Source organism: Mastigoproctus giganteus, chromosome 13, assembly GCF_048544385.1.
Source record: "Mastigoproctus giganteus isolate SK-2022 chromosome 13, ASM4854438v1, whole genome shotgun sequence".
In the NCBI taxonomy this organism is placed as follows: domain Eukaryota; kingdom Metazoa; phylum Arthropoda; class Arachnida; order Uropygi; family Thelyphonidae; genus Mastigoproctus; species Mastigoproctus giganteus.
In genome coordinates this window covers 20,842,580-20,855,114 of record NC_143587.1, presented here as the reverse complement: position 1 = coordinate 20,855,114, position 12,535 = coordinate 20,842,580, and the positions used below count along the sequence as shown (strand labels likewise).

Here is a 12,535-nt window from a genome sequence, read left to right as displayed (position 1 = left end):
TCCTCTAGCTCAGAAAAATCACCTGAGAGGGCATAAATTCAAATTGAGGAAAGACAGATGTAGGATAGACGTGCGGAAATTTGCCTTTAGCCAGCGGGTGGTTGGTTGGTGGAACAGACTGCCATCCCTTGTGGTGGAGGTTGATAGCCTAAATAAGTTTAAGGCTCGGCTGGACAGGTATTTTGAACGAACAGAGGGGTGAAGTGGAAGTGGGTTTTTTTTTTGGCTGATGCTGCATAAGCTTGCTTTCTTGCATCAAATGCCTCTACTAATGCTAACATTTTAAATGTATGTATAACAATTGCATTTTGAGATTTCTGAAGGGTAGAAGGTGCAGGGTGGAGTTGAAGTTTATGGTGGCCAGTGATTTTCTGCTATACAATAATAGTATTAAATATTTTTTTTAATATGTGAAGTAAAAATAATAAAAAAATCTGTTAAGCCTATATTTGAAATTTTTTACTGTTCCTTGTTTTTTATTTACTTTTATGGCATAACATAATATGTACCAAAAGTTTTTTGAGAAATAATTTAACTAGAAAGGAAGTTTTGTCAATAAGTTCCTTAAAGGGCATGTTAAAAAATAGAGCTATCCATCAATTATAAAGACAAGACACTTTGCTGCATTGAAGTTTTTTAATTTAGAAGAATTTACCATTAACAAAGGAGAGGCAATTTTTTTTTTCATTCTTTAACATTTTTACTAATTAATAAACAAATGAAATATTAACATGATTAAAATCAATGGACTTACTCTCTTCATAGACTTTGGATATTTCAGGCAAAAATTTAGTCCCAAAATGTTTCTGCTGACTTGAGAGTCCTTTCCAATGTGCCTCACTTTCTGAAGCCAACTTCCAGCCAATAAGAGTTGACTTAATATAATTTGGAATGCAACTACAATGCACATTACTTCTACACAATTTTTTGCCTAAAAGTCAGAGAAACCAACACTGTATGGTCATGATATGAAGCATGCAAGTCCATGTCTGCTGTGACAGTATATCGGTTTTCCCACTTGTCACTCCTTTGGAAAGGTCTGGGTTTGATTCCTGTTGATGACTGGAGGAATTCTAAATTCCTCTTTAATTGAGGCTATGGTTAGCCGATCTCAGGCAGAGGAAGTAGGCTTCCCCCCCATGAGTTATTCTGGGTTTTTTTTTAGCCTATGCAGCATGCAGATTGGCCCAAGAACTCACTTATATACAGACATAATACAAAATGGCACAATATGGTCTAAGTTACAGATGCACCTAAAACTCAACAAACCAAAAGCAATTTCACTGATTTTAGTCATGCAATATTTCATTAATTTATCAATTAACAAGGCCATTAAAGAAAGGCAAGAAAAACTGCCTGAAACAAATTATAACTGTAAGTTTTAAATTAAAAAGTTTCAGTGTGTTTCCTTTATAATTATTTGGTTTGGCATAGTTTGTGGTTCATATATGGACACATGGTTATATAAGAAATATACAATTTATTTATTTGAATACTTATTTTTGGAATATTCTGCTCTCATTAGTGAGTCGGCATCCATCAATTGCTGCACTGATAGGTGTTTATCCAACCAGTGATGAGGAAAAAATCAAGGATGTGGAGAGCCAGCATGGTTTGTGGAGAAAACTACTTTTCCCTGTAGGGGACCTGGATTCCAATTCTGAGCTCCTCCTCCAATGTCTCGTGTAGCTGATCCACTTGTCCTATTGGAAATGTGTCACATGCCATCTAGGGGCAGATCCAGTAGCCACGCAAGGCAAATCAAATCTGCAATGCTTTTTCATACAACCCCCCACTAGTGATCCAAGTGGCACCATTTAATTTTTTTTAAATATATAAGTAAATTTTATGCTAAGTGCTTGAAATAATAAAAAAAATTAAAATTTAATACAGGTTTAAAAAACAAATGTTTGTCTGGCATAAATCATATCACAGGATGTTTAATAATGCCCTTACCTATATGCATTCATTAAAAGTGAAGCTAACAAGTGGTAAATATGAACCATGGGTTCCGGTTCCCATCTGTCGAAACTCAGAGTGTAATTTCCAACAGTAAAATTGGAATTTAAAATGTATATGCTTATCTTCATTTCTGATTTTTTAAATCAGTTGTATAATTCACATTATTTTTTCCAAATCAAGTGTGTCATATGTACTGCAGGTTGGCCAGCCCTAGTCTTTACAAACAACTTTGTGAACTTATTAGAAATTAATCATCCAGCAGCCTACATGTGAAAAATTATGTACAAAAAAAACTTTTAAAGTTACTTTAAGCTCCTACAGAAGATTAGGAATAAACCTTCACATTTTGTTGAGTTTTATATACTGGATTTTTAATTACGAAGATCTACTGTCAACTTGGATGAGATTATTTTTCCCAGCTCTGGACACATGAGATATGAAGTACTAGAAATTCTTATATAATTTGCATATTTGGTATATTATTTTCACAGCAACAAACTGTGATAGGTAATTCACATTACTTTTTTTTTTATTTTTTCATGTGAACAAATATTTCACTGCGACCAAAATTCTTCTATGAAATATCAAAAAGATTATTTAAGCAATTATAAACTGAAATAAAGCAATGTTAATGTTAAAGCAATAAATGAACAGTCTGGTTGGTAGATCATAAAAAAAATTTGAGGTTGACTTCAAGATTCTTTCAATATCTAGCTGCAACTTTTTGTTTTTAGTTGCTTTTGTTTTAGCTAGCATTTGCTATTACAAAATGTAAGTAGGTGGGTAGGTGATCAAAGCAGAGTACAAATCAGAAGGCTGGATGAAATTGTTGATATTAACAGTCCATTATGTAGACTTAAAGGAGCAAGTACATGGCAATATCTTTTAAAGTGCAAAAATCCAATATTACGAGTGTTTTTATTCTATTTTAATTCATATTTGTTAATATTTGTTAATATTTGCTATTTTTATGAATGAATGAAAACTGTCTGTGGGATACACAGGGGCGTTCCTTGGGCATGTGGTGCCCAGGTGCCAATCAAAATTTGGCACCCCCTTTAAAATTTTTTTCATATGTGTATATAAGTTTCAGGTTTTTGGGCGTACCCTTGAATGTTGATGCCCAGGTACTGTGCACCCTCGGGACGGCCTGCCCCTGGAGATACATGAAATAGGCTGCAAGCAGTATGTGGATCAGTTTTTGCCCATCTTTGATTTTCATCATGTTTAATTTGGAAAGAGAGCTCCTCAAGATTCAGGGCTGTCCAACTGGTGCCTTTGCAGACTGCATGCACAGGGCCGTACCAAGCCATTTTAGTACCTGAGGCAAGAATGAAAAATTGCACCCTACTGTTAATGATGGCAACATTGGCAGTTATTTAATCTTTCTTTTGGCACACCTTTCAGCTTTTTACCTGAGGCAAGAGCCTCATTCATCTCACCCTTGGCAAGGCTCTGTGCATGCAGCCCTCAAAGTTAGTTTTGTGTGGTCCACAATAATATTCTTCATTTTCCAGAATGCATATTAATGCATTCCTCTTGTTTGAAAAAAAAAAAAGCAGCAAAGTTTTCCAAATACAGTTAATGAAAGTGTTTACTAAATATTGCATATAATTTTTCAACTGATTGAAAAATTACATTGATATCTAATAAATAACTTTTTGTAAGAACAATTCATTTAAATTTTTTAGAAAAATTTGGTGTCTAGCATTAAAGTATATTAAGTTTAAATAAATGGTTTTGAACCTTATAGGTCTAATTATTATTTGTGCTTCATAGACCTAATCACTGTAGAGCAGATATTAGCATTAGTAGTGGCAAATGATGCAATAAAATTAGCTTATACAACATTAGCCAAAAAAAAAAAAACCCACCAAAGTACCAACATCATTTGTCCAACCCCTCTAATAAATTTTCCAGCCCTTCCTTGAATTTATTCAAACTATCCACTTTCACAATTTGTATTGGAATATTGAGAAAAAAAAAAAAATTATAATGCGTTTAAAAAATTTAATGCGTTTAAAAAATTATAAAAAAAAAAATTATAATAGTGGATTTAAGTTGGGCAGCTCTGCTTTACAGGTTCAGTGGTGAGATATAATTAGTTTGGCTCTTGTTTATTCTCTGGCATGACCAGAAGAGCTTACAATTAATTATTTTGGTACAAACGAATACAATCATTAACCATATTTAGCTGTCACATAAGCTCAAACCATGGTACATCCAAACACATACGTATTACTGCATTCTAACACTTAACCACTTGGTCACATCAATGTGTTAATTGATTATTAGCACCTCACTTTCAATGCTAAAGACTACATTATATTAATGTGAAAAACTATAATCTATTAGATTGTAAGATGTAAAATCTTACAAATATAATATTTTGTGGAGGAGTGAGATTTATTTAAAGTAAAACTTATAATATGGCAATATGGGGGAGCGAAACCATACGTCAAGAATATTACTAAGATCAGCCAAGGGATTAAATTTAGACAACGTCTATACAAGGGGAGCGGTAAGTGAAAAGCTATTAGCAAGCTAGGTACACTCCGACTCCCAGCTCACACAGCAACCAAACAATAGAAACGAGTAGCAACTGCTATTAGTAGAAGGGTCAACTCTGGTAAACAATAGCGCGGTGGACCATGTGTGGTCGGGACATTTCTTTAATCGGTGACATCTGAAGAGGAGACAAGGTGGGAAAAAACGGAACAAATGCTGGGAAGTAGATTTAAGTCTGTCTGGCTGGCAGTGATAGCAAGTTTTATAGATCGTGGGAAATTAGTCTGCTAAAGTATAACTATAAGCGGCGAACTTCAAAGGTACAGACAGCCTGAGAAAGTTTACTAATTTCTTAAAATAAGAAGTTAGATCGAGCAATAAGGAATCAGCTTGAGAAAATAAAACAGGCAAATAAGAAGAGAGTGGAAGTTGATAAAATGAGTAAGATTGGTTAAACTAAAAACTAGGGCAGATTTGACATATGTAGGCGGTACAGAAATTGAGATGAACAAAAAGAGAGAACCGGAGTGGAAGTGGGTGAGTCTGTGAGGTTTCCTTTTTGAGAAGGTGTTTTTTAACAAGGTGGAAAAACAAAAATAAAGAGAAAGTAAAAGGATGGAGTGAAAAAACATCAGCGAAGGCGTAAGTGCTTAGGAAAGGAGGAAGTCCCTTTTGATGAAGGCATCGAGTTCTGATGTCCCAGACAGGAGGAAGCAGATCCTGTATCGAAGCTAACAGGTGGTGAAGGCAAAGTGCTAGCTGATTAGACGGAACGAAGCCTAAAAATTAGTAGCTCAACGAGAAGGAAGGAAGCAGCGAATGGATGGTAGCCCGAATAAGGTGGAGAAAGAACGCCAGTCCTATGCAGCCAAGAGTTCCTAAAAAAAGTATCTGTAGCAAATTCAGGTGAAAGCAGATGAAGGAGATCCTCAGTGAGCCAAAAATGGAAGTTTGAAACCACCCCGGAAAGCAAAGGAAAGAAAAAAGATAATAGTAAGTACTGTAAGTTAACAAGGACTGTTAGTGAAACAGTATAGTGATTAATTAATGAAAACAGAGATAGCACTAGAAGTAAATTGATAGATAAATTATCTCTTAAGTAAATTATATATATACTAACAGAGTTTAATTAATTCAAAAAGGTTATTGTAAAATGCAAGAGAAACGAAAGATAAGTAATAGATTAAATTGTTGTTCAGATGATTATAATATATTAGAAAGATAATTGAACTATATAAAAAAAACTTTGAATGTTTTAAGGACAGATAATTGAATCCTATGAGAAGTTTTGATTATGTTTTAAGGATAGGTAATTGAATATAGTGTTTGTATTAATGAAGAATTGTTGGTCCAACTGAAAGACTAATAACAAATAGAGACTTTAGGAAAGTTATGATTGGTCTTCAGTGTATTGTAACAGAATGGTGAGAACACAGAGTATAATGATGAAAATAGCATATTGATTGTTAATATAAGAATAATATTTGCAAGGTATCCTATATTTAACTTTGTATGCATATTACATGTTTTTTTATTCAATTGTATATTATGTTGTATATATATATAAGTGTAAATAAACTATGTTATGTTATATATTAATGTGTGCGTTGTTTGTCATTCCTGAACACTCAGCCTTTCCGAAGGGAATTATACACAATTGAGAAGTTCCCTCGAATCTGGAATTCTCCTAGGAAGTAAAGTCAGATGCGTAAGTGGGGGAAATAAGAATAAAGTGGACAAACACATAATAGGGAACAAAATGAAATAAGAACAATAAAACAATAACTAAATATATAAACAATCATCTTTTAATTCCACCCCCCACAAGATCAATTATAGTTAAATTTAAAACTATTGAATTTTAAATAAAAGAAAAAAATTTAAAGAAATTTAAAGCTAAAAGGGTCTTCAGTTAATTAAGGACCCTTTAAGCTTTAAATTTTTTTTGAAGGTTCCCATCAAACAGCAAAATTTACTATTCTTCTTAGTTTGTAAAACTAAATTTTCTCAATTTTTAAAATATACAAATTTCAAGCATATTTATAAGACTCCCTGGAGTACCTCTATTAGTTACTGTATTTAATGATTCTTCCCACCATATACATGGGGATGAAATCTGTAATGTTCATTTGTGAATGACAGCTTCATAGAAATGTTCACAAGTCTCTAAAGTTGATTATTATATAAAATGCACTTTATTAAATAATCTTGTCTACAGCAGACGACTCATTACACAGTAACTGCTATAAGATTATAAAGGAGAGTCAACTTTGCCACTCTACTGAATGTTACTGGCTTGATGGAATTTTTAAAAGCCGAAATACATACAAGTGTGGAAAGATGAATTAGAAACATTGAAGTGTAGAAAAATACATGTTCGGAGGAGGAAAAAGAAGATGAGTACAGCATTTTACGAAGAGAAAATGAAACTTGGAGATAAGATTCAAGGAAACTGTACATGAAATATTTCACAATTTTTGTCTTGTAAGATACCTAATTTTCATCACCTGGGGAAAAAAAAAAAGAATTAATATAAAATTTTTGTTTTTTCAGGAATAAAATGAATTATATAATTGCTGATAGACTAAGGCGCATTTAGGGCTAGAGCACTTTATGATGCTAAGCACTTTATATACATAATTGCTGATATAAAGAGGACAGAAAACAAATTTTTTCAATTCTCTTTATATGCATACAAAAGTTGTTCAGAAAATAAAAGCAATCTATTTGTTATTAAAATCAATGCCAATCAAAAAGTATTCATTTCATTTCAATAATTAACATACGAGTAGCTTATCAGTTTTTAAATACTAAAAGGATAAAAAACTTCAAAATTCCATACAAGAAAAGAAGTAGTATATAATGATAAAAAAAAAAGTTTATGATTGGTTACAAATGTTTAATAGTATTGTATGTTATGCTGAGCAAATGAGTTTTATTGCAGCATGACAATGGTAGATTACTGATACAATTAAAAAACTTGGACAAGATATCTTAGGCTGGTCTAGATCATTTGGAGTTTTGGCTCTTTGGAAATTTTTTGTTTTTAGCCAAGAAATTCTATCTCTAGTAAGGCAATAACTAATTTAAAACTCTACAAACATAATGATATAGTGCAATTTATACAACACAAACTTTATAGTATAATATGTATTATTGCATTTAGGTATCTATTAGTTTAGTGTATTATTGTCAAATTAAATTGAATTTAAATGGAAATCATGCCTCAGACTAGAACAGCAAAGGAACAGCCTCAAAGTAGCAGGAGTGCTGTGGCTTGGGGAGAACACCGAAGGTACAGTTCTCCTGATGAAGGCCTTATGAAATGTGCTGCTTGTGTGATGATTGCCACTGACTGTATGGAATGGGACATGATAATGTCAAAGGGGATCTTTGTGTTCGGTGTAAAAATTATGAGGAAATTAGTTGCAAACTCAGTATTCGACGGGCTTCAAGAATAGGGTGGATGCTCTCAAAGGAATTAAAATGGGGGCCATTAGGCTCTCAGCTGCTCAACTCAATGCCAGGTTTTACACTTGAACATCATAGTGGTAGCTATCGTTGGTGACTCTATTGTCAGGTAAACAGGAAATATAGTGAGCAAGAAGGATAGGTGGAATAGGACCAGTGTATCTCTACCAGGGACAAACACTGATGACTTTGTAGAGCACTTATTGTCTTTTAAGGGCACAAAAGGTGATACTTTTGTACACATTAGCACTAATAATATTAAGAATAGGACATCTGAGGATTTACTTAATGAAGTACATGGCAACGTTATTATTATTATTATTATTATTATTATTATTAGCTATATGGTGCAAGGAAGCCTGAGACTATGCTGCACTAGCCAAAAAAAAAAAAAAAATTCTGGATTATCCTGAGAGAGAGAGAGAGAGAGAGAGAGAGAGAGAGAGAGAGAGAGAGAGAGAGAGAGAGAGAGAGAGAGAGAGAGAGAGAGAGAAAGAAAAGAAAAGAAAAGAAGTAGAAGGGAATCACCAAGAGAGAAGAATGATGATATCCAGCTCAGGACTCTGGGTGTGCCAAGCCCATACTCACCAGATGTGAATATGAAAGTGTAATTCTGCCCATAAATGATAGGAAGGAGTATATGTTGAGAGCCTTGTCAATCAATTTGGCCCTGAGAGGATGTGCAAGGCTCATGAGGTAGAATTTTTATCAGTATGGTCTGTGCTTGTTAACAGGAGAGACTGTTTTTAGAGGGATGGAATACACTTAAGTAGAAGAGGTGCAAGGGTATTTGCTGATGCTATTGGGGCAGTGATAGGTGAGTGGAAAGCTGTTAGCTTGAGGGGATATATAGACTAAAAAATTAACTTGAGCTGCAGGCATAGGTGAAAGTGATTCTTGCACTGCTTCTATTGTGACATGCAGCAGCCTGGAAAGCAAGGTGTAGGGAATTTCCAGCCTTGCTGTGGGTCATCATGGAAGAAGTAAATATATGGGCTGTGTTAGGGTAACTAAGAGTAAGAACATGCATATACACTAAAGTTAGGAGAATTATAAATAAATTTGATAAATTTGGAGTACTGATTAAGTCATCAAATTTACATTATAGGGATATCAGAGACATGGCATCACTCAAACATAAGCAAGGCTAAATTTGAATATGGGGAATACAATGTATAGAGAGAGGACAAGGAAAGTTAACAAACACAGGCCCACACTGAGAAAAATTCTGTCCCACAAGCCTTGCACAGCCTCTCCTGGGCCAAATTTATTGACAAGGCTCTAAACGTGTAATCCCTCCTATCATGTCTAGGCAAAATTGCATACACTTTCAAATTTAATCCTAACTTGCAACTTTTTCTTAACATTTCTCTTTACTTGTTAAGTAAGTCCTCAGATATCCTACTCTTTATATCTTTAGTGGTTTACAACTTGCTGGCTAAAAGGAATCTTCTTACAGTCCTGTCTAATCCCTTTCACCATAATTTCAATGTATGGCCCTTAGTTTTGGAATAATTTATAACAGTAAAATTTCTTCATTTCCCTATTTCCTCTCAGAGTCTTATAGACCTCAATCAAGTCCTCCTCTAAGGTGCCCTGGTTACCCAGTGCTGTACCACACATATTCATAGAGCTGTTGGAATGAGTACAGAGAAGGGCAACAAGATTAGTGAATGGAACGAAGGGTTGCTCTTATGAAGAAAGGCTCAAGTTTTGCAGATTACAGTGTCTGGGGACTAGGCACCTGCAAGGTGATCTGATTGAGGTGTATAAAGCCTTGAATAGTTTGAGCATGCTCAATGCCAATGGAATTCTTCCTCTTGCTCAGAATAATCACCTGAGAGGGAATAAATTCAAATTGAGGAAAGACAGTTGTAGGATAGACGTGTGGAAGTTTGCCTTTAGCCAGCGGGTAGTTGATTAGTGGAACAGACTTCCATCTTTTGTTGTGGAAGTTGATAGCCTAAATACATTTAAGGCTGAGCTGGACAAGTATTTGGAATGAACGGAGGGGTGAAATGGGAGCGGGTTTTTTTTTTTTTTTTTTTGGTTGATGCTGCATAAGCTTGCTTTCTTGCATCATATGCCTCTACTAATGCCAATGCTAATGCTAAAGTATTTCCTCATATAGGTACCCATTTGTAGATCTCACCAAGTGGGGTACCTGTCTTTGGATCCCTTCAAGAAGATTAATATCTTTTTATATGCAGTCTCCACACTTGGATACAATATTCCAAGTCTTCAAATTGCCTTATACATTGGCTTATTGCCTCCCTATCCCTACAAGCAAATGTTCGATAAATTATTGAAGGTTGATAAATTATTGAAGGACACTATGGACCTTCCTTGCCATCTGTCTACAAAAAGAGAACTTCATGTCTGCCCATAGTAACTCCCAAATCCCTTTCTTCTTCTACTGTTTTTAATTCCGCCCACCAAGTATTGAAGTTATTTTGTAGTTACTAAACCTGAAGCTGTAAGACTTGGCATTTTCCTGCATTAAAACATAGCTGCCACTTTTCTTACAATCCTTGAAGCATATCCAAGTTGTTCTGAAGGAGTGCTGCTTAGCATTAATCATTAACCACTGTTCCAATCTTTATGTCATCTGAAAATTCTCACATCTTGCTCTCTATCCCTTCATCAATATCATTTAAGAAAAAAAAATAACAGTGGTCCCACTACTGATCCTTGAAGGGGGAGAACTCCACTTCTAATGTTAGCCAAATCTGAAGAGTAACGACTGATCACAACCCTCTGCCACCTTAATGATTGACCACAGTCCTCTGCCACCTGCTCTGCAGCCACCCTATAATCTGTATTGAAACCTTACCAATGATCCCAACATGTTCCAGCTTATACAGTAAACACTCTTGAAGGACTGAATCATTGTTTATTTGAATTTTAGCTTTGCTAAAATTCTAAGAAACAAATACTTTTCTCCAAAATAACAGCATATTACTTATGGTTAATATAATAACAAAATTTTATGACAGCAGTGATTTTTTTACTTTGCTCATACTAGAACAACAGGCAGCTATAAAACCAAAAATCACAACAAAACACACACTAATATTTCATTGGCCCACCTCTTGCTTTGATGACTGCTACACATTATCATGGCATTAACTGGATGAGGTTCTGAATATATTCCTAGGAAATCTCATGGTACCAAAGACAGATTGGTGCCCCCTGTAGCCAGGTGGACAGGAGCAGCAGTGCGTAGCACACGCTTCTTGATTAGACCGGGGTTCGAGCACATGACCACCAAATACGGAGGATGTGGAAAGGTCAGAGAATGACCATTGCATATCCCCAGAGAAATATGGCCTTAGTTGCTGGTGCTCCTGAAAACCAAACAACAACAACAACAACCAACACAGATTAATGTCTCCTGCAGCTCTAAGTATTTTTGGTTTCTTTTGCATTACTGAAACACCCATTTTGTTCCAACAATTTTCAACTGAATTGAGGCCTGGACTGTTCCCAGGCCATGTTACAGTCCTTCAACCATTTTTGCACTTGTGGACAGTAAAGATAGCAAAATAAATTACACTTATTTAAGCAAGACTGCAACATTTCATAAATTTAAAACTTTTGCAAATGTTATGAAGTAGTACTTATGGTTTTGTCTCTATGGTATGGAGCAGTGTCATCCTTAAAATTGCAATTGGCAACATCCCCATAGTGATCTCTAATTGTGGGAAGTAATTTTGTCTCACAAATGACCTTGTACACCTCAGCACTCACTGTACCCTTCACAAATTCAAAAAGACCAACCTCCTCTATGTAAAATACAGCCTACATATCATTTGAGATGTAGAATGTTTCACTGTGGAGATGATACAGCCAGGATGAAATTCTTCTCTTCTTCTTCATCTAACAGTCTGCTGACCATCTGAACCATGCAAGTTGAATTTTGATACATCAGAGAAAATAACATATTTTTACTGATCAACTAGCATACCCACTTTAGATGCTAAGATTTCATTTTTTGCGTCAAAAAGTGGCTTTTTTCTTTGGCAATGAGCTACTAATCTGCTGAGAAAAGGCATCTATGTACTGTAGCAGTACTTTTCTTTACTCCTATATCCTCCTCATATCATGTGTTCAAGTTCTGTTGATGAGGAACTTTGTAACAGAAATTCCTCATCAATGGAACAGAAACCTTTCCTGTGCTGCACACAATATTCATGGATGTCCACTTCCTTTCTTTCTGTTTAGACCACCAGTTTCTGATAATTTTATTAATAAACATGCCACTGTTGACTGATTACAGTGAATCCTTTTAGCTATTTCATGCATAGAATATCCCTCTGCATTCAAATGCAGCAGCAGCAGCACTTTTTCTACATGTTGAAAACTTAGCCACTGCAATAGCACAGAATACTGGAATTGTGGTACATGCACTTTATTTATACTGTTGCTAGGGTAATGTAATTATGTATGGCACATGATGTCATCTAAGAAAGCTTGCTAAAGATAGATGATGCAATAGGGTAATTGCATTACAAAACATACATGATATATTGCAAAATTTCACAGAAATTTGGTGAATTTCGCAAGTGATGCAATTTTTTTGAGCAGCACTGTA

General features: G+C 34.9%; 1 protein-coding gene across 1 annotated transcript in view; it reads right to left on the bottom strand.

Annotated features, from left to right (window-relative positions):
• Positions 1 to 6,642: 6,642 nt before the first annotated feature.
• Positions 6,643 to 12,535, bottom strand: part of LOC150075841 (protein Obscurin-like) — a 58,984-nt gene continuing 53,091 nt past the window's right edge. Inside the window, exon 13 of the mRNA XM_090387724.1 lies at positions 6,643 to 6,977. The gene's annotated coding sequence lies outside the window, so the exon portion shown is untranslated. The remainder of the gene's footprint in view (positions 6,978 to 12,535) is intronic.